At 44.3% G+C, this 15564-nt stretch overlaps 65 non-coding genes and 1 pseudogene across 65 annotated transcripts; all 66 read right to left on the bottom strand.

Annotated features, from left to right (window-relative positions):
- Positions 1-95: 95 nt before the first annotated feature.
- On the bottom strand, positions 96-214 carry LOC144404145 (5S ribosomal RNA). Its single transcript, XR_013466085.1, has one exon. It is a non-coding gene; the product is annotated as a 5S ribosomal RNA (ribosomal RNA).
- A 117-nt stretch (positions 215-331) lies between these two features.
- LOC144404143 (5S ribosomal RNA) lies at positions 332-450 on the bottom strand. The gene has a single exon (XR_013466083.1). It is a non-coding gene; the product is annotated as a 5S ribosomal RNA (ribosomal RNA).
- A 116-nt stretch (positions 451-566) lies between these two features.
- LOC144404142 (5S ribosomal RNA) lies at positions 567-685 on the bottom strand. Its single transcript, XR_013466082.1, has one exon. It is a non-coding gene; the product is annotated as a 5S ribosomal RNA (ribosomal RNA).
- Positions 686-801: 116 nt separating this feature from the next.
- On the bottom strand, positions 802-920 carry LOC144397316 (5S ribosomal RNA). The gene has a single exon (XR_013459461.1). It is a non-coding gene; the product is annotated as a 5S ribosomal RNA (ribosomal RNA).
- A 117-nt stretch (positions 921-1037) lies between these two features.
- On the bottom strand, positions 1038-1156 carry LOC144404141 (5S ribosomal RNA). Its single transcript, XR_013466081.1, has one exon. It is a non-coding gene; the product is annotated as a 5S ribosomal RNA (ribosomal RNA).
- A 117-nt stretch (positions 1157-1273) lies between these two features.
- On the bottom strand, positions 1274-1392 carry LOC144404140 (5S ribosomal RNA). The gene has a single exon (XR_013466080.1). It is a non-coding gene; the product is annotated as a 5S ribosomal RNA (ribosomal RNA).
- A 116-nt stretch (positions 1393-1508) lies between these two features.
- Positions 1509-1627, bottom strand: LOC144404139 (5S ribosomal RNA). The gene has a single exon (XR_013466079.1). It is a non-coding gene; the product is annotated as a 5S ribosomal RNA (ribosomal RNA).
- A 117-nt stretch (positions 1628-1744) lies between these two features.
- Positions 1745-1863, bottom strand: LOC144398724 (5S ribosomal RNA). The gene has a single exon (XR_013460871.1). It is a non-coding gene; the product is annotated as a 5S ribosomal RNA (ribosomal RNA).
- Positions 1864-1980: 117 nt separating this feature from the next.
- Positions 1981-2099, bottom strand: LOC144404137 (5S ribosomal RNA). Its single transcript, XR_013466077.1, has one exon. It is a non-coding gene; the product is annotated as a 5S ribosomal RNA (ribosomal RNA).
- A 116-nt stretch (positions 2100-2215) lies between these two features.
- Positions 2216-2334, bottom strand: LOC144397315 (5S ribosomal RNA). Its single transcript, XR_013459460.1, has one exon. It is a non-coding gene; the product is annotated as a 5S ribosomal RNA (ribosomal RNA).
- A 117-nt stretch (positions 2335-2451) lies between these two features.
- Positions 2452-2570, bottom strand: LOC144404136 (5S ribosomal RNA). Its single transcript, XR_013466076.1, has one exon. It is a non-coding gene; the product is annotated as a 5S ribosomal RNA (ribosomal RNA).
- A 117-nt stretch (positions 2571-2687) lies between these two features.
- Positions 2688-2806, bottom strand: LOC144404135 (5S ribosomal RNA). Its single transcript, XR_013466075.1, has one exon. It is a non-coding gene; the product is annotated as a 5S ribosomal RNA (ribosomal RNA).
- A 116-nt stretch (positions 2807-2922) lies between these two features.
- Positions 2923-3041, bottom strand: LOC144404134 (5S ribosomal RNA). The gene has a single exon (XR_013466074.1). It is a non-coding gene; the product is annotated as a 5S ribosomal RNA (ribosomal RNA).
- Positions 3042-3158: 117 nt separating this feature from the next.
- On the bottom strand, positions 3159-3277 carry LOC144404133 (5S ribosomal RNA). Its single transcript, XR_013466073.1, has one exon. It is a non-coding gene; the product is annotated as a 5S ribosomal RNA (ribosomal RNA).
- Positions 3278-3394: 117 nt separating this feature from the next.
- LOC144404131 (5S ribosomal RNA) lies at positions 3395-3513 on the bottom strand. The gene has a single exon (XR_013466071.1). It is a non-coding gene; the product is annotated as a 5S ribosomal RNA (ribosomal RNA).
- Positions 3514-3629: 116 nt separating this feature from the next.
- Positions 3630-3748, bottom strand: LOC144404130 (5S ribosomal RNA). Its single transcript, XR_013466070.1, has one exon. It is a non-coding gene; the product is annotated as a 5S ribosomal RNA (ribosomal RNA).
- Positions 3749-3865: 117 nt separating this feature from the next.
- LOC144404129 (5S ribosomal RNA) lies at positions 3866-3984 on the bottom strand. Its single transcript, XR_013466069.1, has one exon. It is a non-coding gene; the product is annotated as a 5S ribosomal RNA (ribosomal RNA).
- A 117-nt stretch (positions 3985-4101) lies between these two features.
- Positions 4102-4220, bottom strand: LOC144404128 (5S ribosomal RNA). Its single transcript, XR_013466068.1, has one exon. It is a non-coding gene; the product is annotated as a 5S ribosomal RNA (ribosomal RNA).
- Positions 4221-4337: 117 nt separating this feature from the next.
- On the bottom strand, positions 4338-4456 carry LOC144404127 (5S ribosomal RNA). The gene has a single exon (XR_013466067.1). It is a non-coding gene; the product is annotated as a 5S ribosomal RNA (ribosomal RNA).
- Positions 4457-4573: 117 nt separating this feature from the next.
- On the bottom strand, positions 4574-4692 carry LOC144404126 (5S ribosomal RNA). Its single transcript, XR_013466066.1, has one exon. It is a non-coding gene; the product is annotated as a 5S ribosomal RNA (ribosomal RNA).
- Positions 4693-4808: 116 nt separating this feature from the next.
- Positions 4809-4927, bottom strand: LOC144404125 (5S ribosomal RNA). Its single transcript, XR_013466065.1, has one exon. It is a non-coding gene; the product is annotated as a 5S ribosomal RNA (ribosomal RNA).
- Positions 4928-5043: 116 nt separating this feature from the next.
- Positions 5044-5162, bottom strand: LOC144397314 (5S ribosomal RNA). The gene has a single exon (XR_013459459.1). It is a non-coding gene; the product is annotated as a 5S ribosomal RNA (ribosomal RNA).
- Positions 5163-5279: 117 nt separating this feature from the next.
- Positions 5280-5398, bottom strand: LOC144404124 (5S ribosomal RNA). The gene has a single exon (XR_013466064.1). It is a non-coding gene; the product is annotated as a 5S ribosomal RNA (ribosomal RNA).
- Positions 5399-5515: 117 nt separating this feature from the next.
- LOC144404123 (5S ribosomal RNA) lies at positions 5516-5634 on the bottom strand. The gene has a single exon (XR_013466063.1). It is a non-coding gene; the product is annotated as a 5S ribosomal RNA (ribosomal RNA).
- A 116-nt stretch (positions 5635-5750) lies between these two features.
- On the bottom strand, positions 5751-5869 carry LOC144404122 (5S ribosomal RNA). Its single transcript, XR_013466062.1, has one exon. It is a non-coding gene; the product is annotated as a 5S ribosomal RNA (ribosomal RNA).
- Positions 5870-5986: 117 nt separating this feature from the next.
- On the bottom strand, positions 5987-6105 carry LOC144398722 (5S ribosomal RNA). Its single transcript, XR_013460869.1, has one exon. It is a non-coding gene; the product is annotated as a 5S ribosomal RNA (ribosomal RNA).
- A 117-nt stretch (positions 6106-6222) lies between these two features.
- LOC144404120 (5S ribosomal RNA) lies at positions 6223-6341 on the bottom strand. Its single transcript, XR_013466060.1, has one exon. It is a non-coding gene; the product is annotated as a 5S ribosomal RNA (ribosomal RNA).
- A 116-nt stretch (positions 6342-6457) lies between these two features.
- LOC144397313 (5S ribosomal RNA) lies at positions 6458-6576 on the bottom strand. The gene has a single exon (XR_013459458.1). It is a non-coding gene; the product is annotated as a 5S ribosomal RNA (ribosomal RNA).
- Positions 6577-6693: 117 nt separating this feature from the next.
- On the bottom strand, positions 6694-6812 carry LOC144404119 (5S ribosomal RNA). The gene has a single exon (XR_013466059.1). It is a non-coding gene; the product is annotated as a 5S ribosomal RNA (ribosomal RNA).
- Positions 6813-6929: 117 nt separating this feature from the next.
- Positions 6930-7048, bottom strand: LOC144404118 (5S ribosomal RNA). Its single transcript, XR_013466058.1, has one exon. It is a non-coding gene; the product is annotated as a 5S ribosomal RNA (ribosomal RNA).
- A 116-nt stretch (positions 7049-7164) lies between these two features.
- On the bottom strand, positions 7165-7283 carry LOC144404117 (5S ribosomal RNA). Its single transcript, XR_013466057.1, has one exon. It is a non-coding gene; the product is annotated as a 5S ribosomal RNA (ribosomal RNA).
- Positions 7284-7400: 117 nt separating this feature from the next.
- LOC144404116 (5S ribosomal RNA) lies at positions 7401-7519 on the bottom strand. The gene has a single exon (XR_013466056.1). It is a non-coding gene; the product is annotated as a 5S ribosomal RNA (ribosomal RNA).
- A 117-nt stretch (positions 7520-7636) lies between these two features.
- LOC144404115 (5S ribosomal RNA) lies at positions 7637-7755 on the bottom strand. Its single transcript, XR_013466055.1, has one exon. It is a non-coding gene; the product is annotated as a 5S ribosomal RNA (ribosomal RNA).
- Positions 7756-7872: 117 nt separating this feature from the next.
- LOC144404114 (5S ribosomal RNA) lies at positions 7873-7991 on the bottom strand. The gene has a single exon (XR_013466054.1). It is a non-coding gene; the product is annotated as a 5S ribosomal RNA (ribosomal RNA).
- Positions 7992-8108: 117 nt separating this feature from the next.
- Positions 8109-8227, bottom strand: LOC144404113 (5S ribosomal RNA). The gene has a single exon (XR_013466053.1). It is a non-coding gene; the product is annotated as a 5S ribosomal RNA (ribosomal RNA).
- A 117-nt stretch (positions 8228-8344) lies between these two features.
- Positions 8345-8463, bottom strand: LOC144404112 (5S ribosomal RNA). Its single transcript, XR_013466052.1, has one exon. It is a non-coding gene; the product is annotated as a 5S ribosomal RNA (ribosomal RNA).
- A 116-nt stretch (positions 8464-8579) lies between these two features.
- LOC144404111 (5S ribosomal RNA) lies at positions 8580-8698 on the bottom strand. The gene has a single exon (XR_013466051.1). It is a non-coding gene; the product is annotated as a 5S ribosomal RNA (ribosomal RNA).
- Positions 8699-8815: 117 nt separating this feature from the next.
- LOC144404109 (5S ribosomal RNA) lies at positions 8816-8934 on the bottom strand. Its single transcript, XR_013466049.1, has one exon. It is a non-coding gene; the product is annotated as a 5S ribosomal RNA (ribosomal RNA).
- Positions 8935-9051: 117 nt separating this feature from the next.
- Positions 9052-9170, bottom strand: LOC144397430 (5S ribosomal RNA). The gene has a single exon (XR_013459576.1). It is a non-coding gene; the product is annotated as a 5S ribosomal RNA (ribosomal RNA).
- Positions 9171-9287: 117 nt separating this feature from the next.
- Positions 9288-9406, bottom strand: LOC144404108 (5S ribosomal RNA). The gene has a single exon (XR_013466048.1). It is a non-coding gene; the product is annotated as a 5S ribosomal RNA (ribosomal RNA).
- Positions 9407-9523: 117 nt separating this feature from the next.
- On the bottom strand, positions 9524-9632 carry LOC144399870 (5S ribosomal RNA; annotated as a pseudogene).
- Positions 9633-9749: 117 nt separating this feature from the next.
- On the bottom strand, positions 9750-9868 carry LOC144404107 (5S ribosomal RNA). Its single transcript, XR_013466047.1, has one exon. It is a non-coding gene; the product is annotated as a 5S ribosomal RNA (ribosomal RNA).
- Positions 9869-9984: 116 nt separating this feature from the next.
- LOC144404106 (5S ribosomal RNA) lies at positions 9985-10103 on the bottom strand. The gene has a single exon (XR_013466046.1). It is a non-coding gene; the product is annotated as a 5S ribosomal RNA (ribosomal RNA).
- Positions 10104-10220: 117 nt separating this feature from the next.
- On the bottom strand, positions 10221-10339 carry LOC144404105 (5S ribosomal RNA). Its single transcript, XR_013466045.1, has one exon. It is a non-coding gene; the product is annotated as a 5S ribosomal RNA (ribosomal RNA).
- A 117-nt stretch (positions 10340-10456) lies between these two features.
- On the bottom strand, positions 10457-10575 carry LOC144404104 (5S ribosomal RNA). Its single transcript, XR_013466044.1, has one exon. It is a non-coding gene; the product is annotated as a 5S ribosomal RNA (ribosomal RNA).
- Positions 10576-10691: 116 nt separating this feature from the next.
- On the bottom strand, positions 10692-10810 carry LOC144399143 (5S ribosomal RNA). Its single transcript, XR_013461288.1, has one exon. It is a non-coding gene; the product is annotated as a 5S ribosomal RNA (ribosomal RNA).
- A 116-nt stretch (positions 10811-10926) lies between these two features.
- On the bottom strand, positions 10927-11045 carry LOC144404103 (5S ribosomal RNA). Its single transcript, XR_013466043.1, has one exon. It is a non-coding gene; the product is annotated as a 5S ribosomal RNA (ribosomal RNA).
- Positions 11046-11162: 117 nt separating this feature from the next.
- Positions 11163-11281, bottom strand: LOC144404102 (5S ribosomal RNA). The gene has a single exon (XR_013466042.1). It is a non-coding gene; the product is annotated as a 5S ribosomal RNA (ribosomal RNA).
- A 117-nt stretch (positions 11282-11398) lies between these two features.
- Positions 11399-11517, bottom strand: LOC144404101 (5S ribosomal RNA). Its single transcript, XR_013466041.1, has one exon. It is a non-coding gene; the product is annotated as a 5S ribosomal RNA (ribosomal RNA).
- Positions 11518-11633: 116 nt separating this feature from the next.
- Positions 11634-11752, bottom strand: LOC144404100 (5S ribosomal RNA). Its single transcript, XR_013466040.1, has one exon. It is a non-coding gene; the product is annotated as a 5S ribosomal RNA (ribosomal RNA).
- A 117-nt stretch (positions 11753-11869) lies between these two features.
- Positions 11870-11988, bottom strand: LOC144404098 (5S ribosomal RNA). The gene has a single exon (XR_013466038.1). It is a non-coding gene; the product is annotated as a 5S ribosomal RNA (ribosomal RNA).
- Positions 11989-12105: 117 nt separating this feature from the next.
- On the bottom strand, positions 12106-12224 carry LOC144398459 (5S ribosomal RNA). The gene has a single exon (XR_013460606.1). It is a non-coding gene; the product is annotated as a 5S ribosomal RNA (ribosomal RNA).
- A 117-nt stretch (positions 12225-12341) lies between these two features.
- On the bottom strand, positions 12342-12460 carry LOC144404097 (5S ribosomal RNA). The gene has a single exon (XR_013466037.1). It is a non-coding gene; the product is annotated as a 5S ribosomal RNA (ribosomal RNA).
- A 117-nt stretch (positions 12461-12577) lies between these two features.
- On the bottom strand, positions 12578-12696 carry LOC144404096 (5S ribosomal RNA). The gene has a single exon (XR_013466036.1). It is a non-coding gene; the product is annotated as a 5S ribosomal RNA (ribosomal RNA).
- Positions 12697-12812: 116 nt separating this feature from the next.
- On the bottom strand, positions 12813-12931 carry LOC144404095 (5S ribosomal RNA). The gene has a single exon (XR_013466035.1). It is a non-coding gene; the product is annotated as a 5S ribosomal RNA (ribosomal RNA).
- Positions 12932-13048: 117 nt separating this feature from the next.
- LOC144404094 (5S ribosomal RNA) lies at positions 13049-13167 on the bottom strand. The gene has a single exon (XR_013466034.1). It is a non-coding gene; the product is annotated as a 5S ribosomal RNA (ribosomal RNA).
- A 117-nt stretch (positions 13168-13284) lies between these two features.
- On the bottom strand, positions 13285-13403 carry LOC144404093 (5S ribosomal RNA). Its single transcript, XR_013466033.1, has one exon. It is a non-coding gene; the product is annotated as a 5S ribosomal RNA (ribosomal RNA).
- Positions 13404-13520: 117 nt separating this feature from the next.
- Positions 13521-13639, bottom strand: LOC144404092 (5S ribosomal RNA). Its single transcript, XR_013466032.1, has one exon. It is a non-coding gene; the product is annotated as a 5S ribosomal RNA (ribosomal RNA).
- Positions 13640-13756: 117 nt separating this feature from the next.
- Positions 13757-13875, bottom strand: LOC144397312 (5S ribosomal RNA). Its single transcript, XR_013459457.1, has one exon. It is a non-coding gene; the product is annotated as a 5S ribosomal RNA (ribosomal RNA).
- Positions 13876-13992: 117 nt separating this feature from the next.
- LOC144398948 (5S ribosomal RNA) lies at positions 13993-14111 on the bottom strand. Its single transcript, XR_013461095.1, has one exon. It is a non-coding gene; the product is annotated as a 5S ribosomal RNA (ribosomal RNA).
- A 117-nt stretch (positions 14112-14228) lies between these two features.
- LOC144404091 (5S ribosomal RNA) lies at positions 14229-14347 on the bottom strand. Its single transcript, XR_013466031.1, has one exon. It is a non-coding gene; the product is annotated as a 5S ribosomal RNA (ribosomal RNA).
- Positions 14348-14464: 117 nt separating this feature from the next.
- Positions 14465-14583, bottom strand: LOC144404090 (5S ribosomal RNA). Its single transcript, XR_013466030.1, has one exon. It is a non-coding gene; the product is annotated as a 5S ribosomal RNA (ribosomal RNA).
- Positions 14584-14700: 117 nt separating this feature from the next.
- On the bottom strand, positions 14701-14819 carry LOC144404089 (5S ribosomal RNA). Its single transcript, XR_013466029.1, has one exon. It is a non-coding gene; the product is annotated as a 5S ribosomal RNA (ribosomal RNA).
- Positions 14820-14936: 117 nt separating this feature from the next.
- Positions 14937-15055, bottom strand: LOC144398943 (5S ribosomal RNA). Its single transcript, XR_013461090.1, has one exon. It is a non-coding gene; the product is annotated as a 5S ribosomal RNA (ribosomal RNA).
- Positions 15056-15172: 117 nt separating this feature from the next.
- Positions 15173-15291, bottom strand: LOC144404087 (5S ribosomal RNA). The gene has a single exon (XR_013466027.1). It is a non-coding gene; the product is annotated as a 5S ribosomal RNA (ribosomal RNA).
- Positions 15292-15408: 117 nt separating this feature from the next.
- On the bottom strand, positions 15409-15527 carry LOC144404086 (5S ribosomal RNA). The gene has a single exon (XR_013466026.1). It is a non-coding gene; the product is annotated as a 5S ribosomal RNA (ribosomal RNA).
- Between the last annotated feature and the right edge of the window lie 37 nt (positions 15528-15564).

The raw sequence follows: 15564 nt of genomic DNA, 5'->3' as shown, positions 1-15564 counted from the left end.
CTTTTAAAATGTGTCAAAGGTTTTGGAGTTTTGATAATGAAAAAGGAGTCACTTTCTAATGCCTTCTCGATTTCTTCCAGAGAGAGAAATGAAAAAGCTTACGGCACCTGGGATTCCCAGGCGGTCTTCCATCCAAGTACTAACCAGGCCCTACTCTGCTTAGCTTCTGAGATCAGACGAGATCAGGCGGAGCCAGAGAGGTATGGCCGTAAGCAACTGTATGTCCTCTTCGTAATCTTTTAAAATGTGTCAAAGGTTTTGGAGTTTTGATAATGAAAAAGGATTCACTTTCTAATGCCTTCTCAATTTCTTCCAGAGAGAGAAATGAAAAAGCTTACGGCACCTGGGATTCCCAGGCGGTCTTCCATCCAAGTACTAACCAGGCCCTACTCTGCTTAGCTTCTGAGATCAGACGAGATCAGGCGGAGCCAGAGAGGTATGGCCGTAAGCAACTGTATGTCCTCTACCTAATCTTTTAAAATGTGTCAAAGGTTTTGTAGTTTTGACAATTAAATGGAGTCACTTTCTAAGGCCTTCTCTGTGTCTTTTACAGATAGAATTGAAAAAGCTTACGGCACCTGGGATTCCCAGGCGGTCTTCCATCCAAGTACTAACCAGGCCCTACTCTGCTTAGCTTCTGAGATCAGACGAGATCAGGCGGAGCCAGAGAGGTATGGCCGTAAGCAACTGTATGTCCTCTTCCTAATCTTTTAAAACGTGTCAAAGGTTTTGTAGTTTTGACAATGAAATGGAGTCACTTTCTAAGGCCTTCTCTGTGTCTTTTACAGATAGAAATGAAAAAGCTTACGGCACCTGGGATTCCCAGGCGGTCTTCCATCCAAGTACTAACCAGGCCCTACTCTGCTTAGCTTCTGAGATCAGACGAGATCAGGCGGAGCAAGAGAGGTATGGCCGTAAGCAACTGTATGTCCTCTTCCTAATCTTTTAAAATGTGTCAAAGGTTTTGGAGTTTTGATAATGAAAAAGGAGTCACTTTCTAATGCCTTCTCGATTTCTTCCAGAGAGAGAAATGAAAAAGCTTACGGCACCTGGGATTCCCAGGCGGTCTTCCATCCAAGTACTAACCAGGCCCTACTCTGCTTAGCTTCTGAGATCAGACGAGATCAGGCGGAGCCAGAGAGGTATGGCCGTAAGCAACTGTATGTCCTCTTCCTAATATTTTAAAATGTGTCAAAGGTTTTGGAGTTTTGATAATGAAAAAGGATTCACTTTCTAATGCCTTCTCAATTTCTTCCAGAGAGAGAAATGAAAAAGCTTACGGCACCTGGGATTCCCAGGCGGTCTTCCATCCAAGTACTAACCAGGCCCTACTCTGCTTAGCTTCTGAGATCAGACGAGATCAGGCGGAGCCAGAGAGGTATGGCCGTAAGCAACTGTATGTCCTCTACCTAATCTTTTAAAATGTGTCAAAGGTTTTGTAGTTTTGACAATGAAATGGAGTCACTTTCTAAGGCCTTCTCTGTGTCTTTTACAGATAGAAATGAAAAAGCTTACGGCACCTGGGATTCCCAGGCGGTCTTCCATCCAAGTACTAACCAGGCCCTACTCTGCTTAGCTTCTGAGATCAGACGAGATCAGGCGGAGCCAGAGAGGTATGGCCGTAAGCAACTGTATGTCCTCTTCCTAATATTTTAAAATGTGTCAAAGGTTTTGGAGTTTTGATCATGAAAAAGGATTCACTTTCTAATGCCTTCTCAATTTCTTCCAGAGAGAGAAATGAAAAAGCTTACGGCACCTGGGATTCCCAGGCGGTCTTCCATCCAAGTACTAACCAGGCCCTACTCTGCTTAGCTTCTGAGATCAGACGAGATCAGGCGGAGCCAGAGAGGTATGGCTGTAAGCAACTGTATGTCCTCTTCCTAATCTTTTAAAATGTGTCAAAGGTTTTGGAGTTTTGATAATGAAAAAGGATTCACTTTCTAATGCCTTCTCAATTTCTTCCAGAGAGAGAAATGAAAAAGCTTACGGCACCTGGGATTCCCAGGCGGTCTTCCATCCAAGTACTAACCAGGCCCTACTCTGCTTAGCTTCTGAGATCAGACGAGATCAGGCGGAGCCAGAGAGGTATGGCCGTAAGCAACTGTATGTCCTCTTCCTAATCTTTTAAAACGTGTCAAAGGTTTTGTAGTTTTGACAATGAAATGGAGTCACTTTCTAAGGCCTTCTCTGTGTCTTTTACAGATAGAAATGAAAAAGCTTACGGCACCTGGGATTCCCAGGCGGTCTTCCATCCAAGTACTAACCAGGCCCTACTCTGCTTAGCTTCTGAGATCAGACGAGATCAGGCGGAGCAAGAGAGGTATGGCCGTAAGCAACTGTATGTCCTCTTCCTAATCTTTTAAAATGTGTCAAAGGTTTTGGAGTTTTGATAATGAAAAAGGAGTCACTTTCTAATGCCTTCTCGATTTCTTCCAGAGAGAGAAATGAAAAAGCTTACGGCACCTGGGATTCCCAGGCGGTCTTCCATCCAAGTACTAACCAGGCCCTACTCTGCTTAGCTTCTGAGATCAGACGAGATCAGGCGGAGCCAGAGAGGTATGGCCGTAAGCAACTGTATGTCCTCTTCCTAATATTTTAAAATGTGTCAAAGGTTTTGGAGTTTTGATAATGAAAAAGGATTCACTTTCTAATGCCTTCTCAATTTCTTCCAGAGAGAGAAATGAAAAAGCTTACGGCACCTGGGATTCCCAGGCGGTCTTCCATCCAAGTACTAACCAGGCCCTACTCTGCTTAGCTTCTGAGATCAGACGAGATCAGGCGGAGCCAGAGAGGTATGGCCGTAAGCAACTGTATGTCCTCTACCTAATCTTTTAAAATGTGTCAAAGGTTTTGTAGTTTTGACAATTAAATGGAGTCACTTTCTAAGGCCTTCTCTGTGTCTTTTACAGATAGAATTGAAAAAGCTTACGGCACCTGGGATTCCCAGGCGGTCTTCCATCCAAGTACTAACCAGGCCCTACTCTGCTTAGCTTCTGAGATCAGACGAGATCAGGCGGAGCCAGAGAGGTATGGCCGTAAGCAACTGTACGTCCTCTTCCTAATATTTTAAAATGGGTCAAAGGTTTTGGAGTTTTGATAATGAAAAAGGATTCACTTTCTAATGCCTTCTCAATTTCTTCCAGAGAGAGAAATGAAAAAGCTTACGGCACCTGGGATTCCCAGGCGGTCTTCCATCCAAGTACTAACCAGGCCCTACTCTGCTTAGCTTCTGAGATCAGACGAGATCAGGCGGAGCCAGAGAGGTATGGCCGTAAGCAACTGTATGTCCTCTTCCTAATATTTTAAAATGTGTCAAAGGTTTTGGAGTTTTGATAATGAAAAAGGATTCACTTTCTAATGCCTTCTCAATTTCTTCCAGAGAGAGAAATGAAAAAGCTTACGGCACCTGGGATTCCCAGGCGGTCTTCCATCCAAGTACTAACCAGGCCCTACTCTGCTTAGCTTCTGAGATCAGACGAGATCAGGCGGAGCCAGAGAGGTATGGCCGTAAGCAACTGTATGTCCTCTACCTAATCTTTTAAAATGTGTCAAAGGTTTTGTAGTTTTGACAATTAAATGGAGTCACTTTCTAAGGCCTTCTCTGTGTCTTTTACAGATAGAATTGAAAAAGCTTACGGCACCTGGGATTCCCAGGCGGTCTTCCATCCAAGTACTAACCAGGCCCTACTCTGCTTAGCTTCTGAGATCAGACGAGATCAGGCGGAGCCAGAGAGGTATGGCCGTAAGCAACTGTATGTCCTCTTCCTAATCTTTTAAAATGTGTCAAAGGTTTTGGAGTTTTGATAATGAAAAAGGAGTCACTTTCTAATGCCTTCTCGATTTCTTCCAGAGAGAGAAATGAAAAAGCTTACGGCACCTGGGATTCCCAGGCGGTCTTCCATCCAAGTACTAACCAGGCCCTACTCTGCTTAGCTTCTGAGATCAGACGAGATCAGGCGGAGCCAGAGAGGTATGGCCGTAAGCAACTGTATGTCCTCTTCCTAATCTTTTAAAATGTGTCAAAGGTTTTGGAGTTTTGATAATGAAAAAGGATTCACTTTCTAATGCCTTCTCAATTTCTTCCAGAGAGAGAAATGAAAAAGCTTACGGCACCTGGGATTCCCAGGCGGTCTTCCATCCAAGTACTAACCAGGCCCTACTCTGCTTAGCTTCTGAGATCAGACGAGATCAGGCGGAGCCAGAGAGGTATGGCCGTAAGCAACTGTATGTCCTCTTCCTAATCTTTTAAAATGTGTCAAAGGTTTTGGAGTTTTGATAATGAAAAAGGAGTCACTTTCTAATGCCTTCTCGATTTCTTCCAGAGAGAGAAATGAAAAAGCTTACGGCACCTGGGATTCCCAGGCGGTCTTCCATCCAAGTACTAACCAGGCCCTACTCTGCTTAGCTTCTGAGATCAGACGAGATCAGGCGGAGCCAGAGAGGTATGGCCGTAAGCAACTGTATGTCCTCTTCGTAATCTTTTAAAATGTGTCAAAGGTTTTGGAGTTTTGATAATGAAAAAGGATTCACTTTCTAATGCCTTCTCAATTTCTTCCAGAGAGAGAAATGAAAAAGCTTACGGCACCTGGGATTCCCAGGCGGTCTTCCATCCAAGTACTAACCAGGCCCTACTCTGCTTAGCTTCTGAGATCAGACGAGATCAGGCGGAGCCAGAGAGGTATGGCCGTAAGCAACTGTATGTCCTCTACCTAATCTTTTAAAATGTGTCAAAGGTTTTGTAGTTTTGACAATTAAATGGAGTCACTTTCTAAGGCCTTCTCTGTGTCTTTTACAGATAGAATTGAAAAAGCTTACGGCACCTGGGATTCCCAGGCGGTCTTCCATCCAAGTACTAACCAGGCCCTACTCTGCTTAGCTTCTGAGATCAGACGAGATCAGGCGGAGCCAGAGAGGTATGGCCGTAAGCAACTGTATGTCCTCTTCCTAATCTTTTAAAACGTGTCAAAGGTTTTGTAGTTTTGACAATGAAATGGAGTCACTTTCTAAGGCCTTCTCTGTGTCTTTTACAGATAGAAATGAAAAAGCTTACGGCACCTGGGATTCCCAGGCGGTCTTCCATCCAAGTACTAACCAGGCCCTACTCTGCTTAGCTTCTGAGATCAGACGAGATCAGGCGGAGCAAGAGAGGTATGGCCGTAAGCAACTGTATGTCCTCTTCCTAATCTTTTAAAATGTGTCAAAGGTTTTGGAGTTTTGATAATGAAAAAGGAGTCACTTTCTAATGCCTTCTCGATTTCTTCCAGAGAGAGAAATGAAAAAGCTTACGGCACCTGGGATTCCCAGGCGGTCTTCCATCCAAGTACTAACCAGGCCCTACTCTGCTTAGCTTCTGAGATCAGACGAGATCAGGCGGAGCCAGAGAGGTATGGCCGTAAGCAACTGTATGTCCTCTTCCTAATATTTTAAAATGTGTCAAAGGTTTTGGAGTTTTGATAATGAAAAAGGATTCACTTTCTAATGCCTTCTCAATTTCTTCCAGAGAGAGAAATGAAAAAGCTTACGGCACCTGGGATTCCCAGGCGGTCTTCCATCCAAGTACTAACCAGGCCCTACTCTGCTTAGCTTCTGAGATCAGACGAGATCAGGCGGAGCCAGAGAGGTATGGCCGTAAGCAACTGTATGTCCTCTACCTAATCTTTTAAAATGTGTCAAAGGTTTTGTAGTTTTGACAATGAAATGGAGTCACTTTCTAAGGCCTTCTCTGTGTCTTTTACAGATAGAAATGAAAAAGCTTACGGCACCTGGGATTCCCAGGCGGTCTTCCATCCAAGTACTAACCAGGCCCTACTCTGCTTAGCTTCTGAGATCAGACGAGATCAGGCGGAGCCAGAGAGGTATGGCCGTAAGCAACTGTATGTCCTCTTCCTAATATTTTAAAATGTGTCAAAGGTTTTGGAGTTTTGATCATGAAAAAGGATTCACTTTCTAATGCCTTCTCAATTTCTTCCAGAGAGAGAAATGAAAAAGCTTACGGCACCTGGGATTCCCAGGCGGTCTTCCATCCAAGTACTAACCAGGCCCTACTCTGCTTAGCTTCTGAGATCAGACGAGATCAGGCGGAGCCAGAGAGGTATGGCTGTAAGCAACTGTATGTCCTCTTCCTAATCTTTTAAAATGTGTCAAAGGTTTTGGAGTTTTGATAATGAAAAAGGATTCACTTTCTAATGCCTTCTCAATTTCTTCCAGAGAGAGAAATGAAAAAGCTTACGGCACCTGGGATTCCCAGGCGGTCTTCCATCCAAGTACTAACCAGGCCCTACTCTGCTTAGCTTCTGAGATCAGACGAGATCAGGCGGAGCCAGAGAGGTATGGCCGTAAGCAACTGTATGTCCTCTTCCTAATCTTTTAAAACGTGTCAAAGGTTTTGTAGTTTTGACAATGAAATGGAGTCACTTTCTAAGGCCTTCTCTGTGTCTTTTACAGATAGAAATGAAAAAGCTTACGGCACCTGGGATTCCCAGGCGGTCTTCCATCCAAGTACTAACCAGGCCCTACTCTGCTTAGCTTCTGAGATCAGACGAGATCAGGCGGAGCAAGAGAGGTATGGCCGTAAGCAACTGTATGTCCTCTTCCTAATCTTTTAAAATGTGTCAAAGGTTTTGGAGTTTTGATAATGAAAAAGGAGTCACTTTCTAATGCCTTCTCGATTTCTTCCAGAGAGAGAAATGAAAAAGCTTACGGCACCTGGGATTCCCAGGCGGTCTTCCATCCAAGTACTAACCAGGCCCTACTCTGCTTAGCTTCTGAGATCAGACGAGATCAGGCGGAGCCAGAGAGGTATGGCCGTAAGCAACTGTATGTCCTCTTCCTAATATTTTAAAATGTGTCAAAGGTTTTGGAGTTTTGATAATGAAAAAGGATTCACTTTCTAATGCCTTCTCAATTTCTTCCAGAGAGAGAAATGAAAAAGCTTACGGCACCTGGGATTCCCAGGCGGTCTTCCATCCAAGTACTAACCAGGCCCTACTCTGCTTAGCTTCTGAGATCAGACGAGATCAGGCGGAGCCAGAGAGGTATGGCCGTAAGCAACTGTATGTCCTCTACCTAATCTTTTAAAATGTGTCAAAGGTTTTGTAGTTTTGACAATTAAATGGAGTCACTTTCTAAGGCCTTCTCTGTGTCTTTTACAGATAGAATTGAAAAAGCTTACGGCACCTGGGATTCCCAGGCGGTCTTCCATCCAAGTACTAACCAGGCCCTACTCTGCTTAGCTTCTGAGATCAGACGAGATCAGGCGGAGCCAGAGAGGTATGGCCGTAAGCAACTGTATGTCCTCTTCCTAATCTTTTAAAATGTGTCAAAGGTTTTGGAGTTTTGATAATGAAAAAGGAGTCACTTTCTAATGCCTTCTCGATTTCTTCCAGAGAGAGAAATGAAAAAGCTTACGGCACCTGGGATTCCCAGGCGGTCTTCCATCCAAGTACTAACCAGGCCCTACTCTGCTTAGCTTCTGAGATCAGACGAGATCAGGCGGAGCCAGAGAGGTATGGCCGTAAGCAACTGTACGTCCTCTTCCTAATATTTTAAAATGGGTCAAAGGTTTTGGAGTTTTGATAATGAAAAAGGATTCACTTTCTAATGCCTTCTCAATTTCTTCCAGAGAGAGAAATGAAAAAGCTTACGGCACCTGGGATTCCCAGGCGGTCTTCCATCCAAGTACTAACCAGGCCCTACTCTGCTTAGCTTCTGAGATCAGACGAGATCAGGCGGAGCCAGAGAGGTATGGCCGTAAGCAACTGTATGTCCTCTTCCTAATATTTTAAAATGTGTCAAAGGTTTTGGAGTTTTGATAATGAAAAAGGATTCACTTTCTAATGCCTTCTCAATTTCTTCCAGAGAGAGAAATGAAAAAGCTTACGGCACCTGGGATTCCCAGGCGGTCTTCCATCCAAGTACTAACCAGGCCCTACTCTGCTTAGCTTCTGAGATCAGACGAGATCAGGCGGAGCCAGAGAGGTATGGCCGTAAGCAACTGTATGTCCTCTTCCTAATCTTTTAAAATGTGTCAAAGGTTTTGGAGTTTTGATAATGAAAAAGGAGTCACTTTCTAATGCCTTCTCGATTTCTTCCAGAGAGAGAAATGAAAAAGCTTACGGCACCTGGGATTCCCAGGCGGTCTTCCATCCAAGTACTAACCAGGCCCTACTCTGCTTAGCTTCTGAGATCAGACGAGATCAGGCGGAGCCAGAGAGGTATGGCCGTAAGCAACTGTATGTCCTCTTCCTAATCTTTTAAAATGTGTCAAAGGTTTTGGAGTTTTGATAATGAAAAAGGATTCACTTTCTAATGCCTTCTCAATTTCTTCCAGAGAGAGAAATGAAAAAGCTTACGGCACCTGGGATTCCCAGGCGGTCTTCCATCCAAGTACTAACCAGGCCCTACTCTGCTTAGCTTCTGAGATCAGACGAGATCAGGCGGAGCCAGAGAGGTATGGCCGTAAGCAACTGTATGTCTTCTACCTAATCTTTTAAAATGTGTCAAAGGTTTTGTAGTTTTGACAATTAAATGGAGTCACTTTCTAAGGCCTTCTCTGTGTCTTTTACAGATAGAATTGAAAAAGCTTACGGCACCTGGGATTCCCAGGCGGTCTTCCATCCAAGTACTAACCAGGCCCTACTCTGCTTAGCTTCTGAGATCAGACGAGATCAGGCGGAGCCAGAGAGGTATGGCCGTAAGCAACTGTATGTCCTCTTCCTAATCTTTTAAAATGTGTCAAAGGTTTTGGAGTTTTGATAATGAAAAAGGAGTCACTTTCTAATGCCTTCTCGATTTCTTCCAGAGAGAGAAATGAAAAAGCTTACGGCACCTGGGATTCCCAGGCGGTCTTCCATCCAAGTACTAACCAGGCCCTACTCTGCTTAGCTTCTGAGATCAGACGAGATCAGGCGGAGCCAGAGAGGTATGGCCGTAAGCAACTGTATGTCCTCTTCCTAATATTTTAAAATGTGTCAAAGGTTTTGGAGTTTTGATAATGAAAAAGGATTCACTTTCTAATGCCTTCTCAATTTCTTCCAGAGAGAGAAATGAAAAAGCTTACGGCACCTGGGATTCCCAGGCGGTCTTCCATCCAAGTACTAACCAGGCCCTACTCTGCTTAGCTTCTGAGATCAGACGAGATCAGGCAGAGCCAGAGAGGTATGGCCGTAAGCAACTGTATGTCCTCTTCCTAATCTTTTAAAATGTGTCAAAGGTTTTGGAGTTTTGATAATGAAAAAGGAGTCACTTTCTAATGCCTTCTCGATTTCTTCCAGAGAGAGAAATGAAAAAGCTTACGGCACCTGGGATTCCCAGGCGGTCTTCCATCCAAGTACTAACCAGGCCCTACTCTGCTTAGCTTCTGAGATCAGACGAGATCAGGCGGAGCCAGAGAGGTATGGCCGTAAGCAACTGTATGTCCTCTTCCTAATCTTTTAAAATGTGTCAAAGGTTTTGGAGTTTTGATAATGAAAAAGGATTCACTTTCTAATGCCTTCTCAATTTCTTCCAGAGAGAGAAATGAAAAAGCTTACGGCACCTGGGATTCCCAGGCGGTCTTCCATCCAAGTACTAACCAGGCCCTACTCTGCTTAGCTTCTGAGATCAGACGGAGCCAGAGAGGTATGGCCGTAAGCAACTGTATTTCCTCTTCCTAATATTTTAAAATGTGTCAAAGGTTTTGGAGTTTTGATAATGAAAAAGGATTCACTTTCTAATGCCTTCTCAATTTCTTCCAGAGAGAGAAATGAAAAAGCTTACGGCACCTGGGATTCCCAGGCGGTCTTCCATCCAAGTACTAACCAGGCCCTACTCTGCTTAGCTTCTGAGATCAGACGAGATCAGGCGGAGCCAGAGAGGTATGGCCGTAAGCAACTGTATGTCCTCTACCTAATCTTTTAAAATGTGTCAAAGGTTTTGTAGTTTTGACAATTAAATGGAGTCACTTTCTAAGGCCTTCTCTGTGTCTTTTACAGATAGAATTGAAAAAGCTTACGGCACCTGGGATTCCCAGGCGGTCTTCCATCCAAGTACTAACCAGGCCCTACTCTGCTTAGCTTCTGAGATCAGACGAGATCAGGCGGAGCCAGAGAGGTATGGCCGTAAGCAACTGTATGTCCTCTTCCTAATCTTTTAAAATGTGTCAAAGGTTTTGGAGTTTTGATAATGAAAAAGGAGTCACTTTCTAATGCCTTCTCGATTTCTTCCAGAGAGAGAAATGAAAAAGCTTACGGCACCTGGGATTCCCAGGCGGTCTTCCATCCAAGTACTAACCAGGCCCTACTCTGCTTAGCTTCTGAGATCAGACGAGATCAGGCGGAGCCAGAGAGGTATGGCCGTAAGCAACTGTATGTCCTCTTCCTAATCTTTTAAAATGTGTCAAAGGTTTTGGAGTTTTGATAATGAAAAAGGATTCACTTTCTAATGCCTTCTCAATTTCTTCCAGAGAGAGAAATGAAAAAGCTTACGGCACCTGGGATTCCCAGGCGGTCTTCCATCCAAGTACTAACCAGGCCCTACTCTGCTTAGCTTCTGAGATCAGACGAGATCAGGCGGAGCCAGAGAGGTATGGCCGTAAGCAACTGTATGTTTTCTACCTAATCTTTTAAAATGTGTCAAAGGTTTTGTAGTTTTGACAATTAAATGGAGTCACTTTCTAAGGCCTTCTCTGTGTCTTTTACAGATAGAATTGAAAAAGCTTACGGCACCTGGGATTCCCAGGCCGTCTTCCATCCAAGTACTAACCAGGCCCTACTCTGCTTAGCTTCTGAGATCAGACGAGATCAGGCGGAGCCAGAGAGGTATGGCCGTAAGCAACTGTATGTCCTCTTCCTAATCTTTTAAAACGTGTCAAAGGTTTTGTAGTTTTGACAATGAAATGGAGTCACTTTCTAAGGCCTTCTCTGTGTCTTTTACAGATAGAAATGAAAAAGCTTACGGCACCTGGGATTCCCAGGCGGTCTTCCATCCAAGTACTAACCAGGCCCTACTCTGCTTAGCTTCTGAGATCAGACGAGATCAGGCGGAGCCAGAGAGGTATGGCCGTAAGCAACTGTATGTCCTCTTCCTAATCTTTTAAAATGTGTCAAAGGTTTTGGAGTTTTGATAATGAAAAAGGAGTCACTTTCTAATGCCTTCTCGATTTCTTCCAGAGAGAGAAATGAAAAAGCTTACGGCACCTGGGATTCCCAGGCGGTCTTCCATCCAAGTACTAACCAGGCCCTACTCTGCTTAGCTTCTGAGATCAGACGAGATCAGGCGGAGCCAGAGAGGTATGGCCGTAAGCAACTGTATGTCCTCTTCCTAATCTTTTAAAATGTGTCAAAGGTTTTGGAGTTTTGATAATGAAAAAGGATTCACTTTCTAATGCCTTCTCAATTTCTTCCAGAGAGAGAAATGAAAAAGCTTACGGCACCTGGGATTCCCAGGCGGTCTTCCATCCAAGTACTAACCAGGCCCTACTCTGCTTAGCTTCTGAGATCAGACGAGATCAGGCGGAGCCAGAGAGGTATGGCCGTAAGCAACTGTATGTCCTCTTCCTAATCTTTTAAAACTTGTCAAAGGTTTTGTAGTTTTGACAATGAAATGGAGTCACTTTCTAAGGCCTTCTCTGTGTCTTTTACAGATAGAAATGAAAAAGCTTACGGCACCTGGGATTCCCAGGCGGTCTTCCATCCAAGTACTAACCAGGCCCTACTCTGCTTAGCTTCTGAGATCAGACGAGATCAGGCGGAGCCAGAGAGGTATGGCCGTAAGCAACTGTATGTCCTCTTCCTAATCTTTTAAAATGTGTCAAAGGTTTTGGAGTTTTGATAATGAAAAAGGAGTCACTTTCTAATGCCTTCTCGATTTCTTCCAGAGAGAGAAATGAAAAAGCTTACGGCACCTGGGATTCCCAGGCGGTCTTCCATCCAAGTACTAACCAGGCCCTACTCTGCTTAGCTTCTGAGATCAGACGAGATCAGGCGGAGCCAGAGAGGTATGGCCGTAAGCAACTGTATGTCCTCTTCCTAATATTTTAAAATGTGTCAAAGGTTTTGGAGTTTTGATAATGAAAAAGGATTCACTTTCTAAGGCCTTCTCTGTGTCTTTTACAAATAGAATTGAAAAAGCTTACGGCACCTGGGATTCCCAGGCGGTCTTCCATCCATGTACTAACCAGGCCCTACTCTGCTTAGCTTCTGAGATCAGACGAGATCAGGCGGAGCCAGAGAGGTATGGCCGTAAGCAACTGTATGTCCTCTTCCTAATCTTTTAAAATGTGTCAAAGGTTTTGGAGTTTTGATAATGAAAAAGGAGTCACTTTCTAATGCCTTCTCGATTTCTTCCAGAGAGAGAAATGAAAAAGCTTACGGCACCTGGGATTCCCAGGCGGTCTTCCATCCAAGTACTAACCAGGCCCTACTCTGCTTAGCTTCTGAGATCAGACGAGATCAGGCGGAGCCAGAGAGGTATGGCCGTAAGCAACTGTATGTCCTCTTCCTAATCTTTTAAAATGTGTCAAAGGTTTTGGAGTTTTGATAATGAAAAAGGAGTCACTTTCTAATGCCTTCTCGATTTCTTCCAGAGAGAGAAATGAAAAAGCTTACGGCACCTGGGATTCCCAGGCGGTCTTCCATCCAAGTACTAACCAGGCCCTACTCTGCTTAGCTTCTGAGATCAGACGAGATCAGGCGGAGCCAGAGAGGTATGGCCGTAAGCAACTGTATGTCCTCTACCTAATCTTTTAAAATGTGTCAAAGGTTTTGTAGTTTTGACAATTAAATGGAGTCACTTTCTAAGGCCTTCTCTGTGTCTTTTACAGATAGAATTGAAAAAGCTTACGGCACCTGGGATTCCCAGGCGGTCTTCCATCCAAGTACTAACCAGGCCCTACTCTGCTTAGCTTCTGAGATCAGACGAGATCAGGCGGAGCCAGAGAGGTATGGCCGTAAGCAACTGTATGTCCTCTTCCTAATCTTTTAAAATGTGTCAAAGGTTTTGGAGTTTTGATAATGAAAAAGGAGTCACTTTCTAATGCCTTCTCGATTTCTTCCAGAGAGAGAAATGAAAAAGCTTACGGCACCTGGGATTCCCAGGCGGTCTTCCATCCAAGTACTAACCAGGCCCTACTCTGCTTAGCTTCTGAGATCAGACGAGATCAGGCGGAGCCAGAGAGGTATGGCCGTAAGCAACTGTATGTCCTCTTCCTAATCTTTTAAAATGTGTCAAAGGTTTTGGAGTTTTGATAATGAAAAAGGAGTCACTTTCTAATGCCTTCTCGATTTCTTCCAGAGAGAGAAATGAAAAAGCTTACGGCACCTGGGATTCCCAGGCGGTCTTCCATCCAAGTACTAACCAGGCCCTACTCTGCTTAGCTTCTGAGATCAGACGAGATCAGGCGGAGCCAGAGAGGTATGGCCGTAAGCAACTGTATGTCCTCTTCCTAATCTTTTAAAATGTGTCAAAGGTTTTGGAGTTTTGATAATGAAAAAGGAGTCACTTTCTAATGCCTTCTCGATTTCTTCCAGAGAGAGAAATGAAAAAGCTTACGGCACCTGGGATTCCCAGGCGGTCTTCCATCCAAGTACTAACCAGGCCCTACTCTGCTTAGCTTCTGAGATCAGACGAGATCAGGCGGAGCCAGAGAGGTATGGCCGTAAGCAACTGTATGTCCTCTTCCTAATCTTTTAAAATGTGTCAAAGGTTTTGGAGTTTTGATAATGAAAAAGGATTCACTTTCTAATGCCTTCTCAATTTCTTCCAGAGAGAGAAATGAAAAAGCTTACGGCACCTGGGATTCCCAGGCGGTCTTCCATCCAAGTACTAACCAGGCCCTACTCTGCTTAGCTTCTGAGATCAGACGAGATCAGGCGGAGCAAGAGAGGTATGGCCGTAAGCAACTGTATGTCCTCTTCCTAATCTTTTAAAATGTGTCAAAGGTTTTGGAGTTTTGATAATGAAAAAGGAGTCACTTTCTAATGCCTTCTCGATTTCTTCCAGAGAGAGAAATGAAAAAGCTTACGCCACCTGGGATTCCCAGGCGGTCTTCCATCCAAGTACTAACCAGGCCCTACTCTGCTTAGCTTCTGAGATCAGACGAGATCAGGCGGAGCCAGAGAGGTATGGCCGTAAGCAACTGTATGTCCTCTTCCTAATCTTTTAAAATGTGTCAAAGGTTTTGGAGTTTTGATAATGAAAAAGGAGTCACTTTCTAATGCCTTCTCGATTTCTTCCAGAGAGAGAAATGAAAAAGCTTACGGCACCTGGGATTCCCAGGCGGTCTTCCATCCAAGTACTAACCAGGCCCTACTCTGCTTAGCTTCTGAGATCAGACGAGATCAGGCGGAGCCAGAGAGGTATGGCCGTAAGCAACTGTATGTCCTCTTCCTAATCTTTTAAAATGTGTCAAAGGTTTTGGAGTTTTGATAATGAAAAAGGATTCACTTTCTAATGCCTTCTCAATTTCTTCCAGAGAGAGAAATGAAAAAGCTTACGGCACCTGGGATTCCCAGGCGGTCTTCCATCCAAGTACTAACCAGGCCCTACTCTGCTTAGCTTCTGAGATCAGACGAGATCAGGCGGAGCCAGAGAGGTATGGCCGTAAGCAACTGTATGTCCTCTTCCTAATATTTTAAAATGTGTCAAAGGTTTTGGAGTTTTGATAATGAAAAAGGATTCACTTTCTAATGCCTTCTCAATTTCTTCCAGAGAGAGAAATGAAAAAGCTTACGGCACCTGGGATTCCCAGGCGGTCTTCCATCCAAGTACTAACCAGGCCCTACTCTGCTTAGCTTCTGAGATCAGACGAGATCAGGCGGAGCCAGAGAGGTATGGCCGTAAGCAACTGTATGTCCTCTTCCTAATCTTTTAAAATGTGTCAAAGGTTTTGGAGTTTTGATAATGAAAAAGGAGTCACTTTCTAATGCCTTCTCGATTTCTTCCAGAGAGAGAAATGAAAAAGCTTACGGCACCTGGGATTCCCAGGCGGTCTTCCATCCAATTACTAACCAGGCCCTACTCTGCTTAGCTTCTGAGATCAGACGAGATCAGGCGGAGCCAGAGAGGTATGGCCGTAAGCAACTGTATGTCCTCTTCCTAATCTTTTAAAATGTGTCAAAGGTTTTGGAGTTTTGATAATGAAAAAGGAGTCACTTTCTAATGCCTTCTCGATTTCTTCCAGAGAGAGAAATGAAAAAGCTTACGGCACCTGGGATTCCCAGGCGGTCTTCCATCCAAGTACTAACCAGGCCCTACTCTGCTTAGCTTCTGAGATCAGACGAGATCAGGCGGAGCCAGAGAGGTATGGCCGTAAGCAACTGTATGTCCTCTTCCTAATCTTTTAAAATGTGTCAAAGGTTTTGGAGTTTTGATAATGAAAAAGGATTCACTTTCTAATGCCTTCTCAATTTCTTCCAGAGAGAGAAATGAAAAAGCTTACGGCACCTGGGATTCCCAGGCGGTCTTCCATCCAAGTACTAACCAGGCCCTACTCTGCTTAGCTTCTGAGATCAGACGAGATCAGGCGGAGCCAGAGAGGTATGGCCGTAAGCAACTGTATGTCCTCTACCTAATCTTTTAAAATGTGTC

Source organism: Gasterosteus aculeatus, chromosome 2, assembly GCF_964276395.1.
Source record: "Gasterosteus aculeatus chromosome 2, fGasAcu3.hap1.1, whole genome shotgun sequence".
Lineage (NCBI taxonomy): Eukaryota > Metazoa > Chordata > Actinopteri > Perciformes > Gasterosteidae > Gasterosteus > Gasterosteus aculeatus.
The sequence above is the reverse complement of the archived record's forward strand: the minus strand, read 5'-3'. Positions and strand labels throughout refer to the sequence as shown.